This window comes from Pagrus pagrus (assembly GCF_965226575.1).
Source record: "Pagrus pagrus genome assembly, chromosome: 5".
Classification (NCBI taxonomy): Eukaryota; Metazoa; Chordata; class Actinopteri; order Spariformes; family Sparidae; genus Pagrus; species Pagrus pagrus.
In genome coordinates this window covers 6,178,726-6,204,362 of record NC_140189.1, presented here as the reverse complement: position 1 = coordinate 6,204,362, position 25,637 = coordinate 6,178,726, and the positions used below count along the sequence as shown (strand labels likewise).

General features: G+C 40.9%; 1 protein-coding gene across 2 annotated transcripts in view; it reads right to left on the bottom strand.

Moving 5' to 3' along the window:
• LOC311256850 (protocadherin-1-like) overlaps nucleotides 1-11,174 on the bottom strand; it is a 222,543-nt gene extending 211,369 nt beyond the window's left edge. Inside the window, exons 1-2 of one of the 2 annotated variants that reach the window (XM_084352228.1) lie at nucleotides 10,955-11,174; nucleotides 9,913-10,577 (exon numbers count right to left, since the gene is read on the bottom strand). The gene's annotated coding sequence lies outside the window, so the exon portion shown is untranslated. The remainder of the gene's footprint in view (nucleotides 1-9,912; nucleotides 10,578-10,954) is intronic. The other variant, XM_084352229.1, reaches the window with a different exon arrangement.
• Between the last annotated feature and the right edge of the window lie 14,463 nt (nucleotides 11,175-25,637).

Below are 25,637 nucleotides of genomic sequence, written 5' to 3'. Positions count from 1 at the left end.
ACATCCTGTGCATCATTTCAGACAGCCTGACACATTTGGTCTCTGTGCAGACAGTTGGATCTACTCTAGAATCTAAAATAAAGTTTGGCTGCACAGTTTGAGTTTCTAAAACTCAGCTTGTTAAGCTGAGAAGCTAATGGGGTCACTCAACTTTTTAAAACAATGGTATAGAGCTGGGTATCGCCACTGATGTCTTATTCAGATTCAATTTGAGATTCTGAGAGAGTTTATGCTGTAATTTGCACGAGAAACCCTCTAACCTGGTGGTTAGTCTGCCCAAAACTAAATGAATGGCATGTTATTGTTGTCTTATGACAGATGTAGGCCCATGTACCTCAACAATGGAAAATAAGAAAAATAGAAGCGTTCCTGTTTTATCAACCTTCCTGGCTATTTGAATATAGATTTCTGAGTTTAAAAGTCACACTTGAATGCACCATGAAATCCCTGTTGGGTCCAAGGAGCTGTGCTGTACAAAGCAATGTAGACTTCAGAGTTCATGAGGTGCACGTGAGTGTACCATGGAGGATTGCCTTTAGAGATTTGCTTGCCAAACGGAAAATCTGCCCACAGTTGGCGCTAGGTGGGTATTCTGACCTGAATCTACAGGGAAAGACACATATTTAAAAACCAACATGGGATCTTTTTTTTTTTTTTTTAACCCAGCCCTACAAATTGTAGGGATCCACTCCTTCAGCATCCAACTGAAGAAGTCCATCCCAGAAGTTCTGTCTCAATATTTAGGCATTTGATGAGAGATAATCCATTTGGAGATCTTAAAAACAGAAAATTGTGCAATACTGAACTTCACAACTTGACTTGAACGCAGCTTGTGAGCTAATAACGGCATGTGAGTCATGAGGCTCGCAGCGTAAACATTAACATATGGAATCAGACGGTCCTTAAAAAAGCTCGCCGGGTCGTGAGAAGAAACATGTTTGTTCACATGTAATGTACGCTCTGTGTGTGTGTGTGTGTATTGTCTCCTCGGGGACAGTCGGGTGAGCCGGAGATCGTCCAGCTTGTCCTTTTTCCCACAGTCAGAAACTTTCTCACCAACCAGCCAATCTGTGTGTGTATGTGTGTGTGCGTATGAGCAGCTGGAACTAGTGTGTGTGTGTATGTGTGTGTGTTCCAATACAAAGACATTAGAGGGCTGTATGAGGACAGTAACATTTCCATGTGTAAGCAGCCGGGCAGTAACTGTTTGAGGGGTTGACTCCTGGAACGGGCGAGCGACAAAGACTCACAATAGAGGACACAGAGGAGAGAGAGAGAGGGCGTGTCCAGACAATGGCGCTCGTCTGTACATCACAAAGCAGCTCAATGGCCCCGTTACCTCCCACTGAGTGTGTGTGTGTGTTCACTATTGATATTCAGAGTGTGTCTCCGTGTTAATGTCCCACCTGCACCACACACACTTTAACTACTGTACATTACATTACATTAGAGAGACGAGTGCAGAGCTGCAGATGCCCCGACATCACACAACATTAACCTGCAACACGGCTGTAAATGTCACAGCAACACTTTTAATACTCTATAACAAACTTAAAGGAACAGTTCACCTAAAAATGAAGAGTCAGACATTATCTCCTCCCCCCCATGCTGATGGAAAGTCAGGTGAAGTCTTGTAGTCCACAAAACACTTCATTTTGGATCTTCACAAAAACCCATAAAATACCTCTATACAGCTCGACTGCTGTAAACTAAGTTTTGATTCCAAGGGACATTATTTACACCCCGCTAAGATTTTGGCTTAAAAAAGGTGTAAATAAAAACTTTTCAAAATGAATTTGGGATCTCTGGGCTTCTGCAGACTTCGATTACATTTGACAATCTGCATGGAGCCATTTTGTGTTACTTATGTTTTAAAACAAGTCCCAAGCTACTTCGGTTCTTTGGGAGAATGCTGCAAAATTCACCCAACTTTCCATCAGCATGAGGGTGGATTCCCATTTTAGGGTGAACTATTCCCTTAACATAAAAAAAAAATTATCCAAAGGAAAACCGAACATGGAAAATGCCATCCAAATTCAATAAAACAATCCATTTAAGGTAAGCTGAGCTTGACAACAAACCAACTCTTCCACAAACTGAGTCATTTTTCATAGTCTTAGTCATTTTATCGCAATCAAAACAAATAGCTTGTTCCACGAATACATCTACAGATATAAAAGCTTTAAACAACCCTCTCTAACAAATTTCTATCATAACCATCACTAAATCACCAAATCATTTTTAAATATACTTGAAAATAAAAACCACAGAACATGACACTGGACCAGTGACCCGTGAACTGGACTACTGACCTGAAGAACTGGACTACTGATCCGGTTAAACTCTAAAGATCCCGTGAGATGAGCTGCTGCGCTTCTTCTTCTCTCTGCTGAACTGAGCATCTGCAGCGTTGACTGACTGCTGCCTTTATTTCCATAACAAACAGCCCATTGGTTCCTTTACATAAGTCCCGCCCCCAACGTAACCACACCATTTTCTCACTGCAGATCAAAAACGCTCAGATGTGACATGATTGTACTTGAATACAATACTTGATTAGATGTACTTAGTTACATTCCATCACTGTCAGAAGGCATCATAGGTATAGTACCAGGGTATCATTCAAATATTGCCAATTTTACACCGTTCGATAATGAAGATAGTTTGGGACTTTTTTTTTATCCTTTAACAGATAAAATATAATAATTTAAAAATTTGCTACTTTGGTTCTGATGCAGCATAAAATCTCCTAAGTAACTAGTAACTACAGTAATCAAGTAAATATAGTGGAGTAAAAAGTACACAATTTACCTCCAAAATGCAGCAGAAAATGGAAATAGTCAAATAAAGTAAAAGTACCTCAAAACTGTACTAAAGTACAGGACTTGAGTAAATGTACTTAGTTACATTCCATCACTGTCCAAAGGTGTCATTGGTATAAGTTTGCATCAAATGTCAGATTTGTAACCTTGTTAACATATTCTTCATTCAAATAGTTTGAAAATATATTCTTTCGACGATGGTCAAGACATTAAAAAAAAAAAATCTTCATTAGTTTGGTAAAATCACTGACAAACTACATGATATAATCACAGCAGTCTGCTGCGGCTTATTTCACCTAATTAGTGCAATATTCTTGATGTGAACGTGTTTGTGTGACAGAAAGCAAATAAAGTCCTCCGTGTTACATAAAAGGGTTGAATAATCTGCTGGCATCATTTTTAATTGCAGTAATGTGTTTCTATAATTACACAGAAACCTCATCAGACCAATTACAAACCATTATAATATGATAACTTTCCAGCAGCCAAACTGGAAACTAGTTCTGAAAGTTTCTGTCCGACAGCACAGGTGAGTAACTTTATATCAGGGTGTGTGCGTGTGTGTCTGCAGGTGTGTGTTCCTTATATAAACTCCAGTAACCTGAATGTCGAGTTCACACATACCAGACTCTGGCTTGAATTAAATAGAACGCGTGCGCACACACACACACACACACACACATACACACACACAGAAAATCAAAAGATGCTTTGATGTTTTCAGATCTCACAAGGACGGGATGTTCATGGTCCAGGTGAGCTCTCTGGACAGTCCAGTGTGGCGTGTGTGTGTTCATGTGTGTGTGTGTGTGTGTGTGTGTGGTCCCCCCGCCCTGCAGCACAAAGGGGATTACTCTAATGACTCCATTCACCACCATTGTTTGATTCAGATTAGCACACACACACATCCTCCCTATTCAGATGCAGCAGCCAACTGTTGCCTGAACAGGTCGGCCTCCTGACACCACCTGTGTGTGTGTGTGTGTGTGTGTGTGTCTACGTGTGTATGTGAGTTTAGCTTAGCGACATCTGTTTATGTGTGCAGAAATGCCAGAGACCTGTATGAAAAGGTTTTGATTTTAATTGGAGTTCAGTCGAGGGCTGTAACAAACCATTATTATCATTGTTGATTCATTTCTCAATTATTTTCCTGATTAATCAATTAGTTGTTTGCGTTCTCAGATGTCTTATTTGGTCCAAACCTAAAGATTTTCATCTTATTGTCATGGAAGAGCAAGAAACAAAAAAATATTCACATTAAGAAGCTGAAATCGGAGAATTATTAACTTGTTTACTCAAACCAATCATTAGATTATCAAAAGTAATTGGTGATTAATTGTGACAACTAATCGAGACAAAGACATGCTGTCCAACCATGTCTAAAGGCAAAATCGTTCGTATCTGTTTCATAAGACTAAGGTGTGATAATAGTATAAAAATGGACATTGATGGAAATGTTTTGCTAGTAGCGCCGATACCATACCTATGTTTCCGATCAATATCAAAGCAATACTTTGAGGATACCTTATTTTTAGATGCAGAGCCTTGATTTTTATTTTCACTTGACAAGAGAAGCCTTGTTTTTCCTGTCTGATCAAAGAATCAGTAAACTCCATCCGATCCCTATATAATTATATTATTGTATATAGTATACGATCCCTAAAATCGATTTTATATAACTAGCGCTTAGTCCATTAGCTCGATGCTAAAATATAATGTGAATTACCATCAACCGAAATTAGCACCGCAACCTACGCTAATATTATCTAAACAAACGTTCCATTTTACTTTGCATGTTTAACATAAAATTACATTTTTCATTCTGATAGTATTAGCTTGATGATTGGGTCCAGCTAAATGTAGCATTTTACTTCAAATATCATTTCATTTACCACTTTTTTTAATGCCGAAATAAAACTGACCGACATGTGATGCGCATTGTTTTTGAAAATATGATAACATATACAGCCTCTAAAAGCGTATGATTGAATTTCTAGTCTTTAGAAAAGCAAATAAAAATCACTATAAATGGCAATACTTATCGAATAGGCATCCAATGTTTGTGATAAAGATTATTTATACTCTGAGATGAGGAACTTTTTTGTACGGACCAAAAAAAAACAAACAAAGGTTTGATATCTGCCCTCACAAAGATATTAACACAGTTATGAAAACAGCCAATGGTCACAAGCGGCAAACAGTAAAACACTAACAATCATATAAACTGCTTCCACATATATATCATTTGTAATAATGACTTTCTCAGGGCAGCAGGTGTTTTCTCATACCTGACACACCTTGTGTAAATATTCTGTGTGTCGGCAGAGAAAGCTATCAGGTGTTCATGCTGATATGAAAAGAAGGTGACTGTGCTGTGACACGGCTTCACATGACGGCCATTTTACTGTCAGACAGGAAACTTTGGATTACTGCGAAATGACTCACTGGTTTTAATGGTTTCATGACTGGTTTCGGTGTATTGTCTCCGTCTTGCTCACAGGCACCGTGTCAGGACTGACCGGATCAGGGATCAAACGTTTGTCCTTCCTCTACTGACAGGAAGTGCTGTCTAACCTCTAATACACACACACACTGATCCACTGGCAGCAGCAGCAGCAGAAGGGGATTATGGGAGTGGATGGCAGATGAACAGCAGGCTGGTATGAAGTAAAGATCAGGCGTCATCAGAACACTGTTTTTTAAATCCACGGCAACATATTTATTCCACATGTCGGACTACGGCAGGAGGATGGGGACAAAATGAAGTCGAAAAATTGTATTAGTAAATACGTACTGAGTGGGACATTTAGCAGTTAAAAAATAAACTGCATTGTATGAATTAAATTCATATAGATTTACGTTGAGAGAAGAAAAATTCTCAAATATGCCAAATATGAACTCACTACAAGAAAATTGTTGATGAAGGTTCTCAGTCAGAAAATTGACATTAAACATTATGTGTACTTTTGATGAAGAATAACTCGAAAACACCGCTATTGTTTACTTATTCTTTGATCAGATTGTACCAGACTTCATTCAAAATTTCAGCCGATTTTAGATTTTTGTTATTTAAGCAAAGTTTTTGAACACCTGCCTGTGTTTAAACAACATTTTACACTTGGAAATAAATCTTGTTTGTCAAGTAAACATTTAAATCAAGCCTTTATTTCTTTAAGTAAGGTATCTTAAGAAGTACCGCTCTGGTATTGATGCTTAAACTTGGGCTGAATGCGCTACGATCAATTTCCATCAATATCCCCGTTTGTACAATTATCGCAACTTAGAGAACAGATATACAGTCTTTTGCGTTCAGACATTGTTGGACAACACATCTGCAGGATTCTCATATTTAATTGCGTTCTGTTTTGATAATCGGTTTGAGTATTTTTTATTATAGGAAAAAAAGCTCAAAATTCTTGATTCAAGCCTCTAAAATGTGAATATTTTTGGTTTCCATCTCCTCGATGACAGTAAACTGAATATCTTTGGGTTTTAGACAAAACAAGACATTAGAGGATGAAACACTGATTGACATTTTTCATAATTTTTGGACAATTTATAGACCAGACATCTTATCAATGAATCAAGAAGATAATAATAGCAATTGTTAGTTGCAGCCTTAGGCTGAACACAACCCCTCAACCAAGGTCTCTGAGCGAAAATCAGCCGCTAAGACTGTTGCGATCACTGCATCAGTGCCAGATATTTAACATCTAGACATTAACAGGTCATCGCGGAGTACAATCATAGTACAGATAAAACTAAAAGTACTGATACTACCGAAGACTAGGGCTGTCACTTTTTCAAAAAATCAAGTTCGAACGAATTTGAAATGACACGCAATTTATTCGAATAATAAATCTGTTGGTTTTGGACGAAACAAGATGTCTGACTACGTTTGAAAAACGCCTGAAAGATGAAGCGATGATAAAAACAGCCATCAGTTGCAGCTAAAGTAAAAAATAGATGCTGCACAGCTGCTCATGCATCATCTACTGTAAATATGCAGGGGTGTGTTTTTGCATGTTGGTGTGAAATGACACCTGGTGCTCAGAGTGTGAGCAGGCAGCGAGTTTTCAGACCGTCTAACTGCCTGCAACCCTCATTTCTATCGACTGGCTTAAAAAGAATCAATAGAGCAATATAACGTTGGCTCAATATAGATGCTTTTAGTCGCTTTTACAGCCGGAAACGACAACATCTGTGTGTCCGTCTGCCACCCACAGACACATCTCTATGAAGCTGGTCGTGGATGTTCATGATCCCCTCAGGATGACTTCTAATGGTTTTAGTGACCTCCATGACCTGTTTTTTGTTTTAAATCAAACTATCAGAATGATGACAGTTGCCTCGAGTGGATGACATCAGATTTTGGTTGCTGTCATGGCATCTTCGGTCGATTAGAGCGTTCAGATACAACTTGGGTAGTTATTGCAAGCTTTTTCCACCCAGTATACGATAAATTCATGCATTTTTGTGTTTAAATCAAGACGTGGCAGTTTATAGGAATGTCAATGTTTATTGGTGTGTAGGTTCTGTGTTTTTGGTGTGGATGAAAAATGGACCAGGACATACCATAAACAACTGAAGAAATTTAAAGCCATAGAATTTCCTTGTTGTGTCTCCAATAGAGCTCGACGATTAATCAAAATGATATTGCCTAGTAATCGTGAATCATATCACAATCGTCTAAATAATCGTCTGCGGCCAAACTTCCTTCAAAAATCTCTTGTCCAAAGTGTGTTTGTTAATGATTTTTAGATGTCAAAGGTTTCCAGGATCAGCTCGTTAACCATACACAGACACCACAGAAGAAGAAACGATGAATTAGAAATTAATTTACACAAAAAGATACAAAGTACAAACACTATAATTTTTGCCTCTGTGAGTTTTCGGTCTCCTCATTCTTGCTTCTTGTTGTCACACCTGAACCAAACCGGCCGTGAAAACTCTGTAATCGGAAGCATGGACGCCTCTTTTTCTGCAGAGTGGGAAGTGAACGTGTGTGTGTGTGCTCCCATTTCACACACCAAACCCATTTCCACTCTTCCAGCTCCCCATTTTAATGACGGCATTAACGACACGGCTCGCTCAGATCTTCAATTTTTACGCTGAAATGTGCAGAACGGACTCTGTTCGACCTCCCTCCACCTCCTCCTCATCCTCCCTTTCCTCTCCCCACTGGCTAATCCTCCACCTCACACCGCCTCACCCTCCCACAGAGCCACCGTGAATGAACGACTGTGTGGTTTGTTGTTGTTTTATCTGGTAAGAATTGGACGGATGCTCCTACAAATTAGAGGAGGCAGAGAGGGATCCCAAAGGTTGATCAGACCTCAGACCTCAGACCTCGCCCTTCGACGCCGCGGTGGTGGGAGATCGGGTGGCGGCAGGGTCCGCCATCCAAACTGGCCGCAAACCTCTGAGAGACTCATCCACTTCTACTGCAAAATAAACCTGAATATACGTTTACAGTGGGAGAGCACAGAGGGAACCACACTCTGGACCTCTGAGACTTTTTTGTGGAACATTTTTCTAACAATAAAAAGGTTTAACGGCATTTTAAAGCCACAACAACAATATTACATCTTTCTTAGAGGCTTGAAACACCAAGAAAACGCCTGCTCCAGGAAATATAGCAGCCCCGCTGAGCTGGTTTCATCTCACCAAACATCAGATCAGTTTACGCATCTTTATGTCACCAGTACTTCACAAGAAATCGTCAGATGGATGTGACGGGGGAAATGGGGAACAGGGTCAAAGGTCAAGTGCAGGAACCGAAACACGCAAGTTCCCCTTGTGCGCTCCGCGGTACATCAGCTGAACGTTTGCACGCACGGCACTCCTGAAGGGGACGTTTGAGAAGCGGTGGTGGTGGTGGTGGCGTTTCCTTACTACAGCTCACTCTCTGTCAGGGAACAGCAGATGCAGTTTGCATGTAAATACCCAACTCCCCCTCACCCTCCCTTCCTCTCTCTCTCTCCCTCCCTCCCTATCATGTAGAGCAGGTCGAACGCCCATCCTCTTTCTCCAGAGCAGCAGTAGCAGAGGACCGGAGACCGGAGGGACCGGACGGACTGGATTCCCAGCTGGTGACGTGCGCTCGCTCAGTCGCTCTGAGGTGGTGGATTATCATCTCCACCTGCCCACCCCCCTCCCCTCCACCTTTATTTGGATTTGAGCTCATGTTAACTGAACATACAGCAAAAAAAAGTCTGATGCTACAGGTGCCCGTGAGGCCTCAGGTGCAACAGAGAAACAGATATGCAGAGAGATACTCCCTCGCCTTACTGGTTTATGAGCAGCCTCTGAAGAATGGACTGCTGTATTGTTGCTTTAAGCCGCCCCGGGAGTCCCTGAAGGCAGATTAGCTCTAATATTACACTAGGAAGACAAACCTCTGATTATAATGATGAGCTTCTTCTTTTTACTGCCATTTTATATTCTGCTCTCTATAGACTGGGAGTCCCTGCAGAACTCTTAGAGCCTCAGATGGAGCCATAATGAAACCCCACTGTGAGATGCTCCTATACGCACTATAGGGAGCTGTACTGTACTTCCATCCTGAAACGCATCGAGCTGGATTTACTGTAGTGATTTTTCAGTTGGAGAGGGGTTAGGAAGCCCGGATTGACCCACAGGAAGCTGTATTTTATTACTGACAGACGTTGAGGTAATGTTGAGGACGGAGGGGATCGATACGGATCAATAGCACTGTAGTGTAATATAGGTAAAATACCCATCAGAGGAGATTAGGCTCCGAATATGAGCATTCATTCGTTTTAAATGGGTTTATTTGGCCAACAAGTGTGTAAAATAAAAGGCAGCTGCTCGATCGTTAGTGCGCCTGCAGAGATTTATGCTCCATCGAGTGTATTTTTTAATTAAGGCACAAGTGTTCATGCAGGCGAGATTTAAAATAAAGTGAATATAGTACTCCTATTACCGTGCGTAAAGCGTCTCCGGCAGAGCAGCTCACTGACAGCAGGATTCTCATGAAAATGTGTTAAATATGCCACACTGAGGGTGTTATGTAAAGATGTAGGGTTGTAATTGTGTGTGCACCGGGTCTGCGGAGAGAAGTTCCTACCTGGACCGGGTGAGAGCCGCGCGGTTCCCCAGCTCTGAGCGCTCCAGCCCAGCTACAGGCTCCGCTCCTCCTCGGTAACCCAGGCGGAGCAAACCTCCGGGGGGGTGAAAAAAACCCCGAAATTAACAATCCACGCCGAAAAAGAGACCTCAAAACAAATCAAACAATCCAGTCGGACAGGCAGGGGTAATTATTCCTCCAAATCCTCTCACAATTTCTGTCCAGTTTTACTGTCGTGACCAGAGCTGCTGCGCGTCAACCCTCCTCTCCTCTGCTCTCCTCTCCGGGGCTGGAGCTGGAGCCCAGCCGGGGGAAGACCCGTCCGGAGCGGGGTCACTCACTGCTACTCCGTGAAGGGGTGCGGGTTAGTTACCACCGGGCGCTTTGTACCGACAGCATCCTCCTCTAGACAGTGAAGGTGGAGGATGTGGTGCTGGTGGTGCTGGTGGTGCTGGAAGCGGATGGAGCACCGGGACAAGGGAGGGAGAAAAAAAAGGGAGAAAAACGGTTAAAAATCACCCAAGCAAGAAACACTAGGTCCGGTAGGTCCGGGAGTTGCCAGCAGCGGTCGTCCGGTTAGTTTCCACCCGACGCGCGGTCGCCGCTCTGCCGCCTCAAACTCTGTCCGCCTCCCGGTCCGGCACGGAGCAGGTCGCGCGGCTGCACTGTGTGTGAGGAGAAAGTGGAGTGAGTCCAAACGACTGCGCTGGAGCTGGAGCTACCTCCTCCTCCCTCCTCCTCCTCCCTCCTCCCTCCCGGTCTCTACCTCCCTCCCTCCCCCATACACTCTCCATACACTGTACCGTGGAGGCGGTAGAGCATCCTCCCCAACAACTTCGTGGATTTCCCAACATTTTCTGTCATTTCTTTCTCTCTATGGTGACTTCTCCTACACGCCATTTAATGACCAACCGGTTCTTGTGTGTGTTTTCCACCCGTCAAACTGTGAGTGTGTGCGGCAGAGTCAGCTCGGAGTCACAGGTCCGAGTCTCCATCACTTAAAATGTCATGACCTGCGTTTAAATTGATTAAAAACACTCACCAGCCGCCATACTGCGTGATTCCAATCGTTAAAACCTCTCTGCTCTCCCTCCATTTCCTCCACACATACAGTAAATAAATGTTTCGATGCTTCTCCATCTTTACATTTTTTCTGTCATCTCTCTCTCTCTCCTCTTTCAGCCGTGTCGTTTCTATGTCTCTCTCCCTCTCTCTCTCCTCCCTCAGCCATGTTGTCTCTATGTCTCTCTACCTCTCTCTCGCCGCTCCGTCCTGCCGCTGAGTGGCGGGAAGCGGCCGTCCCTCGCGCTCTGAGCGCCACCTACAGGCGAGAAGCGGCACGTGACGGCCAAGAGAGCTCGAGCTCATTCAGAGAGCAGGCTTTTCCCGCCACTGAGGAGCAGTGAGAGCAGAGGGGAAACACAACAAAATGGAGTCTGTAGAGTGAAATATACAGATATAGGCTGTTATTACAACAGTGGCTGTTTGGTGAACACTACGCAGCATGTGGTGGAGGGATGTTATCCAAAGCAGCTTACTGTGCTGTGATATTAGACACAAAACATATGGATTATGTGTTGTTGTTTTTTTGCATATGGCCGCCTCAGTTTCAGTACATCAGCTTAGTGAGCTAATCCAAATGCATCATTTGAAAAAGAATTAAAAGGCATTCCTTAAAATTTATTTAACCTGCTTTTTTGGGGGGAGGACACAGCAAAACATCTCCATCATCACAGTTATTTTCTGCCTTAACTACATCATAAAAAACCTGAAGTAAAAAAATGAAAAACAGCCGCCGTATTCTGTTTCAATTTATCTTTTTTTGTTCAAGGATTCTTCAGAAATGATTGTCTGTATTTTGCTCTGAGAAAGGAGAAAGGATGCCGCACCAGAAAAAGAAAAATGAAACGTTTTTGTTTTTTTTATAAAATACTTGGAACAAGTTTAGAATTAAAGTAAATTGATAGGGAGATTACTTATCTGTGTTTGACCTCATAATAATCAGTAAGTTGTGTAGTGAGTAGGCGCAGCGCTGTATATGACTGAATAATGTTTTTTTTTTTTTTTTAGAGGAATGCTTTGACTCACACAAAAATGGTCATAAATCATAAGTTTGCTGCTTCCTATTTTAAAGTAGGCGTATAACATATTAGTTTGTACTTATTGAGGCATTCAAGTAAAAGTTTGATGTAACTCATCATGGTGGAGCTCATTTCAACAGTTTAATTTATAACAATGCTTATTTTACTTGTTGATCAAATTTCATGAAGCTTAAGCTCTCTATTATACTGTATGTAGTGGAGAGAATAGTATCTCTTCAATATGTCCTTCTGAAAAGTGGTGGAAAAGAAGAGTAAAGTAGCTTAAAATGGATGGTACATGTACATAAAGCACTGGTATGGGAGTAGTTTGGATAACGAGACTTTCTGTCCACCACTTTCAGGAGTTACGGTCACGGACCGTTGGTAATAAACCCTTCTGACAGCACCTTCACATCCCAACATCTTCATGAGTTCATCTGAGAGTGCTGTTGCTATTATTTTTTTCCAGTCTAAAATGAGAAAGCAGAATTAGTTAGGAAAGTTGGGAAATTGTATAACTGTAGATTTGTTTTCAAACGTCCTCGGAGAGGAGAGGCGCCAAACTAGTGATGTTTTCAAAGGAGCACAATCTGCCAGCTGTTGTTGAAACATTCTCCAATTCAATTAAAGGTTCAATTAAAAAACTGGGCTGACTGGGTCGTGTTTTTGTGTGTCGAAGGAGATGGTGTAAGCGACAGCTAGGCAAGAAGGCTGCGTGTGAAACCACTGGATATTTTTAAATTGGAATTGAGACATTATTTGGCGACGAAACCAGTTATTTTTTAAGCGACATCAGCGTAACTCCAGCCGTGTTTGGTGCAGTAACAACAGGTGTTTCCAACTGTGTTATCTGGCGATGAAACCTAACCAGACCATAAGCACAGTGCTGTCACATGATAAAACTGAAAATCCTAAACCTAAAGAAATATAAAGCTTCAACATATCTGTGGTTTGTAGAAACGTAACATTTATTCTGGTCATTGTGTTGCTGATGTATTACCATATCATAGTTATAGTCAAGTGAGACTGAAGAGAAGTTGACCTGAAATAATGATAATCACAATTAAAGGAAGCGACATCCATCGACTGTCAGACAGACTCGTCCTCCTGTATCCAGTCTGCCTCGGAGAAATATCTTTAACGACCCAGCTACAGTCTGTGAGAGGATTCATTTTCTTCTTTTACTTGACATTTCTCAGCAATATTTACTGTAGCTACTTTGCCGCCATGCTAATCAAGGTCTCTGTAAAAAGCAGTTTGTACTCATGGTTAATTACAGAGGCATCGAGATCACAGGAATGGGAGGGTTGATTAGCATAGCTGAGGCTTATATGTGCCACGATTCACACACCCTTTATTCACCACCACATTCCTGATGGAGATATTACATACTGCGGCAGAGGCAGGGTTTTCTCATCTTTTAGAGAAGACTTACTAAATTAACTTTAATTTTATTTGCAATGTTTGAGGTTGGAGGGCTTGTTTGCATTGTGAGGTTGTCATTCTTGTGGTTAGGAGAATGTTTTTCATGTGATATGTTTTACTTTGTGCTCTATTAGTGCTCCTGACTACTATAGAAAACATTATCTGTTGTTTTTTCATGTTTCAATTAGCATTTGATCTTTGCTTTTATCTCCAGGAAATTAAATAGATGCACAACTGCTTTATTTTTGTTCCCTTTGGCAATCAAATCAAATAATTTTCATGTTTTTGTTATATCATAAGAGTGTAAATGGACGACATACGTAGAGAAACTGAAAGATGGACGACGATGTGTTGTTTTCACTCCAGTTCAACCCTGAAGGCTTGTTTGAGTGCTTGATGATGCCTGTGAGAAGAAGTGTTTCCTGTTATATACAGTGTTACTGTGAATCTATATTTCAGATCACACACAAAAAATGCAGTACAATGCATACGTACAGGGGACTCCTCATGTGTAATTGATTATAGCACATTTATTTAACAATCTGTTAACAGATACGTTCAGATGTGTATGTGTCATTGCACCATATTGACATTTCTACAAAACATGTCATATCACGGTCACATTACATGTACATGAGCAGGCTGTGTTTCAACATGTGTTAGTGTGAAATCACTGACTATTTTGAATGAGACATCGGGACATTTTCCAGCTGGTTTGTGCTGACAGAAAGGTATTTTAAGGCAAAACATCATCCTTCCCTAAACCTATCTATCTATCTATCTATCTATCTATCTATCTATCTAAACCTAAAGTTTAGAAACTGTACTTTAAACAGTTTCAACATTAAGAAATTTAAATTTTCATACAAACTAATAAGTCTTGAACCTGCATTTTTGATTTCAGTGCTTGATGAGCACGTCTGCTAAAAGAAATATATCACTATCGCTCTTCAGCTCAGTTGCTAAAAGGAAAATAAGTTCACACAGCTTAATCGATACACGTGCTGATGTACAACAGAAGTCAAAGAAAACAGGATGGTGACACAAAGCTAAAAAGCTACGATATCCTCTACCATTTTTGATTCTTTGTCTCTCTGTTCTCTCAAAGATCTGTGCAACACAGGTTTTATTACCTTTATAACAACATGATCATTGCAGCGTAGGATACCAGCAAAAGGTGAACTGAACCTTGGTTTGGTTTGGTTTGGTTTGGTTTGAGAAAAAACAGTCAGGGTTTGGGTTATGGGCTCATGTTTTAGTTTCAAATTCCTGTTTCTGTCAACACTAACTTGACAAGAACATGTCCTGAAATCTCATTAAAAACATCCAGTCATTTTCCCGCTTAAAATGTTGGAACGCAGTCTTGAACAGTGGTCTCTGGCTTGGCTGTCGTCTCGCCATCTGCTCATATGCATGAAATCTAAACATGATATGACACGTATTGTAGAAATGTTGATGTGAGACGAATGAAACGTACAAATTTAACATATCTGTACTTTGCACAAACGTATAATGCCAATATGTTGTTCTGGGCACCAGGCTGCTGATAAGCGTGAGTAAACTTTGTCTCTTTTGTGAAGCAGTTTGAGACATTAACGGTGAGGTGACACGCAGCAATAAGCTATGATAGCTTCCTCCATTTTGGACTCTTCATCTTCGTTTTCCTCAAAGGTCAGCTATGTCAAGTCAGCTTATTGTTGTGAACGGCGTGTCACCAAACCTTATGCGAAAAATTAGCAAAAATTTCAAATCGCAATCAATCAAATCACCAAAAACCAGTGATATAATTGTGAATTTCAGGCTTTAAGGGTCCTTCGGGTGCATGGATCTGGTGTCAGTAATCTTACCCTAACCCTCACCACACCAGCTGTCATGAAACATAATAAATTAGCAAACTAAAACATATAAAATAAAAAGATGAGGATAAATATCACCTTAAATCTAAAACTGTGAAAGAAAAACAATACATTTTATTTGACGTAACATAAATAAAACAACGATCCCGTCTGTGTCTTCTTCTGTGTTAACAACCCCCACCCGTCTGGCACCGACAGCGCGTTTAAACAAAGCAGCCCACAGTGTTGTCGATACCGTTTAGTCTCTGTCTGTTTCCTCGATTTGCTTTTTCCTCACCGTCTTCCTGAAGACATGCTGCGGCAGGTTTGTCTCCAGAAGAGTTTAAGGCGCCGTGGTCGACTCTGTTTCCCAGCATCCCTCTCAGTAATTAACCCTCGGGCCTGTGTGGACCCTGACTGATCAGCCGTAATATCCTTATCAATATTCTCCGTCTGTCCTCTGCCGCTCGGCTCTGCTGCGCTCACATTCATAATCGGAGTTATGAAGTTAGTCCGCAGAGACAAAAAGTTCCCTTTGGTCTCAGGTACAAAGTGACATCAGGAGTTATTGTTCGTTATTTGGTATTTACAGCCTCAACATGAGGGACACTTTTTTAAATGTCTATCTTTGTCTTCTTATGTCATTGCTTTAGATGATCAGAATAAAGGTAATTAAATAATTAATCACCATAAAGGTAATTAAAGAGATACAGAGACAGCACATGTCCTGTATGAGAGGTTCTGTACAAGACATCAACATTTAATCTGCTCAGTCTTTGTCCACAGTAAACCAGCATGAACATCTCATGACAACATCTCACAGGTCACACACAGAATCAGGTAATTCAATATGCTCGTAATGAATGCGGGACAAACACATGTGACATCCAGAGATGTAGCTCCATTTGTTCCAGTACCAGAGCGTACCTAAGATGTGTACAGGTGCAAGCTTATGTTGTGGTTCAATTTAAAAGGACAAGGTCTATATACACTAGTCGATTATAACGGACCAACACAGAATATAATGCTGCATCCAGCCAAAACATCTGTTTAGTTATAGCTTTTACCTTGACAGCTGTTCAAAATAAATGAAAGGATGTTTTGCTGCTTAGACATTTTAGACATTTTAATGCAGAATTGTTACAGATTATAATTTAAGTTACATTGACTCAGTATCTCCATGTAAATATTGTATATATTTTTTTACTACATGTGTTAAAACCTGATAGTTACACTTACTTTTGACATATAAAAACATGTGATACGCTTGTATGATAAGGTGCAGTAGAGTACTGTACCACTAATCTTACCCAGTAGTATCATGTTTATGAAACTGGCTCCACATTAGTGAATTACATCATTAAAATGCTCTTACATGAATTTGTCAGTAACAAAAAACTGAATAATAGAATAATATATAATAATATAACACAGTGAAAGCAGTGAAAGAGTTTTTTTTTTATTTACTTCGATACTTTAAGCACGTTTTCACTTCTGTACTGTTAGTTGAGTCACATTTTGAATTCAGGACTTTTACTTGTAACTGAGTAAATAAGTAAAGTAAATAATCTGAGCACTTTTTTCCACCCCTGTTCATTAACTCCTCTTAAAAAATAGTAAAACACCAGGCTTGTCACATACAAATTAAGGGTAAACATGACTGACCAAGACAACTTTTGCATTTTTAATGCAATTAGGGGGAGAAAAATCTTCTTTTTTTATTTGTTTCTTCTGTGTTATCTGTCAGTTGAACCGTGCAGAATTGGAAATCTGTCGTACCTGCAGACAGACGGATGGACGGACTGAAGCAACATGTGAGCGACAAACACACAAACAGACTTTGACACTGTTGAGAAAATTAAGCTAATTATCATGATATGAAAACAAGAATCATTATAATCCTCCCCAGATAATCATCATTAATCATAAAACAAAGAGACACTGTGTTCTGCTTCGTCGATTTAAAGAAAGAAGTATAAGACATTCTCCAGGAGAGACGTTGACTACGAGTCCCAGAGAGCTATTCTGTGGGAAACATCCAATCAGAGTTTGAACAAAGTCAAACTGTTTTAATCCAAGAGGTCCAAAGTGAAGGTGTCAGGGGGGCAAGGACAAATGGAAAGACGCTGATAACAATATTAATTATTGAACTGAATTATTGAATTATTAATGCGAGGGAATGAATGAAGTAATTCAATGGTCCAATATATGAAAGTCAAGGAAAAAATAAGAGTCCCAAGTGAGAAACTCAAGGAATGATTCTTAATTTCAGCTCACAAATGATTCTTTTAAAGGAACGATTATTAAAAATGTCCCTCCAGACACTTTGTGACTGGAAGGACCCATGTGACCGCAGACAACTTATCCTCAAGACACATGTGAGTATGTGGCCAAAAATATGTGGACAGATATGTGGCAGCGTAACATGTGATTCTGAAACCACGGCCATTAATCTGCTGCGATAAAAGCCTCCACTTGTCTGGTTTCAGGCTGAACACCAGATCTCTGAACTGCAGAGCTTTTCACATTCAGACATCACAGCTTGTGGTGCTACATAATCAGGACAAAAGCTCCCTCACACCGTTCACATCACTTCAAATCAAGAATTAATTTGAATAACAACAGTTCGATTATCAAAATCTGACATCTTCCGGGTGTGTTGAGCCTAGCTTAGCATAAAGACTGGAAGCAGAGGGAAACTGCTAGCCTGGGTCTATCAAATAGCCACCCATCAAATCCCACAGAAACCAATATTTCAAAAAGCAACTCAAAATGAAGTTGTTTTCATTAGCATTTTTTTTTTTCAAGTATACTATATTGCCAAAAGTATGCTCATATAGTATACTTATCATAGCATAGTATACTTTGTTTCTGAGAGAACTAAACATAGACAACGATAGATATTCATCTTTAGGACAGGGAGCTGATAAAACATGTGACAAAAGAGGTCAAAAATCCACCGAGGAAGAGGAAAACAGGACGTTACATCACTTTTACACGTCACACAGTTGTTCTGGTCAGACCTGGAATCTACAATCGTAATGAAGAAATATTGTCCATGTACACATTGTTATTATAGCTTCTCACGCTGGTCGTCACATTGAAACCACACCTATAGCTTCTGGTAAGTCCTCACAGGATGATCACGTGATCTTGAGAATTCAACTGTAACTGAAGTAACTGAGAGGCCAAAACCAGGTGTCCACATACTTTTGGCCAGATAGTTTCCTTAAAGAAAAGTCAAAACAGCTTCAATTTTAGATGCTTTTTAAAAAATATTGGTTTCTGTGAGATTTAGAGATATGCTGTTTGATAGAGCTAGGCTGGCAGTTTCAACCTGCTTCCAGTTTTTATGCTAAGCTAGGCTAAACACACCCTGGACCCATTTATTCTCCTCTCAATAAAACAGCTAAAAAGACTATTTCCACTAATGTCTGTCCTCCCAGGTGAGTTGCTCCATCGACCCAGAGTCCAGCATCAGGACCCTGGAGGTCAGAGGTCGTCGAGGAGGAGGATGGCCGTCTCAGCCCGGCAGCTTCTTCTCCTCCAGCAGGAAGCTGCTTTACATTCAGCCGGCTCATCTCGTCCCGCTTTGATGAATAACTGTAATCTGTAATCTGCGGCGGCTACCTGCTGCTAACGAGCCAAATTAATTAGACACCGACAGTAAACATCTATCGATAAGATCAGATGGAACTTTATTGATCCCTGAGGGGAAATCGGCGCGTTGTAGCAACAAACAGTAACAGGAAACCACAGAAGAAGAGAGCGGGGGGCGGCGGGGGGACGACATCACACGGCTGCAGCAAAGAAATAAAAAATATATGAAACGAATCACAGCTTTTAGTTCAGTGTGACAGAAGAAGAACAATCAAGAGAGAAAACACCAAAGCTGAAATATCTGCAGAAGGAGAGAGTGACAAATTGTTTACACACACACACACACACACGGGCAACCTCTGGAGGTTAATCTAATTTGTAAACTGTGTGTGTGTGTGTGTGTTAAACGTAGAGCATACATAATGAATCTCTGCTGGAAGTTGATAATATTGAGGCTCAGAGGTTCCTGTGGTGGGAGGTGAGATATCGCTGGTTGTTTTGTGAGCCGTGCTGCCGGTGTGACTCTGTGGATGATGTCCGTTTGTCTGTTGGTCAGTCAGTCCATGAAATTCAACACACATTAAAAGGTCCTATTTGTAAGAAAACATATTTTTGAGTCCCAACTCATCAAAAACTGGCTCTTTGGGATCGTAGGACGGGAACTTTTGACTTTTTACAAATAGGACCTTTAATGCTGAAGTCATTTGATTTTGATAATCGTCTGACTTTTCTGTGACTGACATTTTTGGATTTTACCAGTGGTGGACAGTAACGAAGTAAATTTACTTGAGTACTGTACTTAAGTACAGTTTTTGAGTATCTGTACTTTACTTAAGTATTATTTTTTGGGGATACTTTTACTTTCACTCCACTACATTTGAAGGACAAATATTGTACTTTTTACTCCACTACATTTCTATTGATGCTCTCGTTACTCGCTACTTTTGAGCTTACATCAGCTGATGATTTTTTTTTTTTGCAAAATTCAGAGAAAATAAACTTTCTGCTGATTCACGTATGGTTTGTCTTAGTCGTATTGCCGTACCTGTACTACGTCATGCCATACGAAGAAATGGAGGAAGAAACTGGAGAAACACTTGAGAAACTCTCACCGAGCACCCGTGGCCTTATCTCAAACCCATGTTTGATTCGTTTCAGTTTAAATGTTTGTTATGCTTACCGCAAACAAATTATATCACGGCCTACAAAAACTTAAGTTGCTACTAACGTTAGCTAGCTAAATGTTGGTTAAATTGTAGATGAACATTTTAAACGTAATTGTATGTGTTTGTAGTATCATAGTTGCCATTTTTAAACGGTTTAAAAATATGGCAACTGTTGCAGTGCAGTTGAATGGTTAAGTTGACTTTCTGTTCATGTTTTTTATACAATTCATATCAAAGAGTCCAAGGTAGGAGTTAGGTGTGTGTGTGTGTGTGTGTGTGAGAGAGAGATAAAGTGTGTGTGTGTGTGTGTGTGTGTGGGTGTGTGTGTGTGAGAGAGAGAGATAGAGTGGGTGTGTGTGTGTGAGAGAGAGTGTGTGTGTGTGTGTGTGTGTGTGTGTGTGTGTGTGTGTGTGAGAGAAAGAGTGGGTGTGTGTGTGAGAGAGAGACAGATAGAGTGTGTGTGTGTGTGTGTGTGTGTGTGTATGTGTGTGTGTCGGTGAGAGAGAGTGTGCGCGTGTGAGAGAGAGACAGATAGAGTGTGTGTGTGTGTGTGTGTGTGTGTGTGTGTGTGTGTGTGTGTGTGTCGGTGAGAGAGAGAGTGTGTGTGTGTGAGAGAGAGACAGATAGAGTGTGTGTGTGTGTGTGTGTGTGTGTGTGTGTCGGTGAGAGAGTGTGTGTGTGTGTGTCGGTGAGAGAGAGTGTGTGTGTGTGAGAGAGAGGCAGATAGAGTGTGTGTGTGTGTGTGTGTGTGTGTGTGTCAGTGAGAGAGAGTGTGTGTGTGTGAGAGAGAGTAGTATAGAGTGTGTGTGTGTGTGTGTGTGTGTGTCGGTGAGAGAGAGTGTGTGTGTGTGTGTGAGAGAGAGTAGTATAGAGTGTGTGTGTGTGTGTGTCGGTGAGAGAGAGTGTGTGTGTGTGTGTGTGAGAGAGAGTAGTATAGAGTGTGTGTGTGTGTGTGTCGGTGAGAGAGAGTGTGTGTATGAGAGAGAGAGTAGTATAGAGTGAGTATAGTATATATTTCATTTGTTGATGAATGCAGCTGAGTCTGTGTTCTGAGGCTTCTTGCCTTTATTTGTTTATTTTTGAGCTATAAACTGTCTGTAGCAGAATCGCATCAGTGTATTGTATGATGACATTAGGCTACTTTCCTTTCCTGTATTTCCTGAGATATTTTTTTAATACTTTTACTTAAAGCTCTGGTCTACGATCTGAGAAAGGTTTGAAAAAAGCATCACCCCCCACACGCACCCCTCCCCTCTGTGCTCCTTAACCCCTCCCCTCCGAGCTTGTATCGCTCTCCCCTCGGAGTCCCGCGACACACCCCCTCCGGCTACAAGCTTTTTTTTTTTTTTCTCTTCAACAAACTTTATACCTCCCGCAACAAGCACCAAGAGCAACAAGCAGGCAGAAACCAAATACAGCCCAGCTTTGAATGCGGAGTAACGATGTCGGATTCACAGATAAAGTTATTACAATGCACGTTGAAACTAACGTAAATCTTGTAAGTCATTACAATGTCCACAGCTAAGCTCCACAGCCAAGCTAGCGTAACGTCATTAGCATGCTACAGCTACGTTACCTTTACAGCTACGTAATCAGTTACAACAGCTAAGTTAGCCACTTCTAAAAGTTACTGAGGGCCAAGAGACTAACAGATGCTGCCGCCAGCTTTCATCACAACGATCGCTTCCACATTGTGGCTGAAAAACAAACCTGCTTGAGTCTCGGGGCAGCTGTGTGTGTCCCAGCTGCTGTCTGAGTAGCACCAGACAGCAGCTAGGACACACACTCACACAGAACACGACACAAACGTGTCCGTAAACTGTAATCTCTTGTTTATGACAGATAAGACACACAAATACACACATCGTAACGCGTTTATGATAATCCATCATATTGATTTAGCAAAGGCTTCGTTGAAAACAAACGGACAAGACCGGGAGGAGGGTTAGCAAAACAGCTGAGCAGTGACCGGGCGAGAGGTTGTTATGGAGAAATAAATCCGGACAAATAAGATAAAAATCCGGAAATAAATCCGAAACCCCTCCGCTTCGCGTTGGGGTTTCATTCATCCCTTCATTCATCTTACTTGCTGCTTCATTTAGCTGCCACGAGCAAATAAATAGGCTGATTTGGTGTAAACATGTTAGCAATGTTAGCTTGTTGTTAGCTTACAATGCTAGCATAGAGGCTAACGTCTCCGTCGAACAAGTAAACAAGTGTTGACAACACTGCGGAGACAGACACCGTCTAATAACACAGAAACAAACTAACGGCAGCTTTCACAGTCATAAGCAGCATCGGCATGAAAGTTATCTGTGTCACAACATCCACAATAAAGACGAAGGTTACCTGCTCAACAGAAACGCCGCTGTATCAGCACCGGGTCCATATCTTCACGGACCTTTCGCCACCGTTCAAACGATGACCCGATGTTTATTCGGTTTGAGCCCTCTTTGTTTCACATCTCGCTTTGTGTCTTTTCAGTGACAGACTTTCTTTCTTTGACTCTTTGTCAGTGGGGCAAGCAGAGGCAGCTGAACAGCTCAGGGCAAAACAAACCTCTTGTCCGCTTGTAGTTTCAAATGCGGAAGTGGGTCGGGACCAGACATGAGCAGGAGCAGGAGAGTGAGCGAGGATTGGATCGGAAAATTGATCCAATAGGAGCCATCCGGGCCGGATGGTTCCTATTGGTCAATTTCTTTTCAGTTTTACAGACACTAGAGAGAATGGATTTTTTTGGTTCCTTTTACTCTTCACATTGTGTGGGTGGTACTAGTGGGTCATAACCACCATCTAAATGATGTTAATAATAATAACAAATCTTTCAAATCGTAGACCATAGCTTTAAGTAATTTTTTAAGCAAATACTTTAGTACTTTTACTAAAGTAATATTTTGACCAAGCTACTTTTACTTGTATTGGAGTAATATTTGACAAGGAGTATCTGTACTTTTACTCAAGTAGTGAAGTTGTGTACTCTGTCCACCTCTGGATTTTACTTAAATGTCCCCATAGCTGTATTTGAATGTAATCTGACACAGAGATTCATGGTGCTGAGAGGATGAATCCTTGTGACTTTGGGGATCCTCTATCTTTTCCTCTCAGGGCCCTGACACACACGGGGATGGCAGATGGTCGGTGAGCGTCTGTGGTCCTAGTTTTTCGGTGCGTTGTCTTTTCCGCGGATTACACGTAATGAATCTTGTCGTTGAGAGAAATCGACAAAATGACAAAACTATGAAAAATAGCGAGTCTGAGTGGTGCGAAAAAGGACAGCAAACACTGCTTTTTCCTAACAGGAAAAACTCCAGAGAGTATTCTAGTTTCCTTTTATGAATGATGAAAACAGACAACGCCACCTGGTGGTGTGGAGAGGTGTTTCCTCTCATGTAGCTGCAGATTGCTGAAGAAAGACGCTGCTCTGTAGTCCAGTGGCAGCAGATACTTCTGTATCTGTTGTCAGATGGCCTTTTACTCATTATTTCATTTTCACGTTTTAAACTTTAGTTTGTACGTGAAAATGAGTGAAAAGAACAAAAGGAGCAACATTTCATATGTCATGTGCCATGTTTTGTCTCCACATGTTGAAATTCTGATCTACGTGTGGAAAAAAAGCCAATCACATGTGGATGCAAGTAATCCACATGTGAAGATCTAAATCTCACAAGTTGAAACTGTCATGCATATGTAAAAAAAAAAAAAAAATTTAATAATATATAATATAATATAATTTTTTAATATATATATACAATTCATATATGTGACATTACTTTGTTTTCCACAGGTTAGAATTTGAGTTTACCTGTAAAAATATAGCAGAAACGTCAAAATGTGACATTCACACTTGTTGAGGTCCCGACCATAAATGAGGCTGGGGCTCGGCAGTATGCCCCCAGTGTCCCTAATATAATATTGTAATATTTTTAGGCTATATCAGGATACATGATATATATCTCAGTATTTTGAAATCACAGCAATAAAATCAAATATCACAATATTTTTTACCAAGTACCTCGATATTGATATTGATTGTTTATTGTATATGGTAGGGATGACTATTGGTACGTTGGCAAAATGTGAACACAAAGAGATTTCTGATCAATAATCATCAGTAATGTGGACATAATGATTCAAGGGGAACTCCGGTTATTTGACACCTGGACCTTATTTATAGGTGTAATTATGCTCGTATACTCACACAGACAAATGTAGTCCAGCTCGGAGTCCTTCGGTCGTAGTTAGATCCAGCCGATCATGACCGCAGCGCACGGGGCCACGGCAATGGAGCTTCTACATACGAATTATCTGCCGCGAAACTCGCTCATTTCACCTACATTTTGTCATGAATGGCCAGTGTTATCATCATGTCAGCTCGCAGCTATTCGTGGACGTGCAGCGGTTTCTTGTTCTTGGGCCAGCTGTTCGGCTCTCTGTCTCCGCGTCCTCCTTTCATGGAGCTCCTCGTCAGTGTATTCTGGCTCAAAACGGTACGGACACCCATCATACTCAAAGTCGTCGTCGTCCGACACCTCTACATCAGATAAATATTCTGCCATGTTGCACAGAAATAGCCGACGAAAACAAAGTGAAACAGCTGAGTTTTTGCGGCGCATGTCTGACATCATCAAAAGTTTGTTTGAAAAAATCACCGGGTGACGATGACAACAAGGTACCTGAGCTGACATGATGATAACACTGGCCATTCATGACAAAATGTAGGTGAAATGAGCGAGTTTCGCGGCAGATAATTCCTATGTAGAAGCTCCATTGCCGTGGCCCCCATGCGCTGCGGTCATGATCGGTTGTAACTAACTAACGTCCGAAGGACTCCGAGCTGCACTACAATTGTCTGTGTGAGTATACGAGCATAATTACACCTATAAATAAGGTCCAGGTGTCAAAAAAACGGAGTTCCCCTGTAAGTGGGTAAAGACACTATCCAAAATCTAAGACAATATATCGTCTCATATCATGATAATGATATAATATTGATATATTGACGAACCTAAATCTTGTTATGTGAACAGTATCTCTGAGTCTGTTATCAAGCTGATGTGTGAGTGGGATAAAACATCCTGCAGCTGGTTCAACATCTGCAGCAGATTAATGGTGTTTGGGTGTCCACATACTTTTGGCAACAAGGTGTAACGATGTTGTGTACACTGACCTGCCTCTCTTTTCCCAAGTTTTGTGATTCTCTGCCTCTCTGCTGCTGTGTTAATGTATGAATAAAGATTACTTGCTTGTATTGAATTCAATCTGTATAATTTATGTATTTTCTGCCTCGCTGTGTGTTTTCATGCTTCCAGACGTGTACAGCACAGTTTCTCAATGGAATAATGTGCCTTCTGAAAACGAACCAAACAACATTTGTAGTAAAGAAACAGTTGAAAAGGCTCCTAATGAGTCACATTATAACGAAGCAGTAAACTACGAGCCGCAGTAATCAGCGTTATTCTTCCCCTGTAGATGACTGAATGTGATGTTATGGGCAGCAGTGGGGTGTTGATTGAACTTAATATTGTGGATTGTCTCGTTCGCCTCTAAATTCTATTTTTTTCCTCTCATGAGCTCCGGGAAAAGACGCTGCTACAATGGAGATGTGGTTTAAAATAATA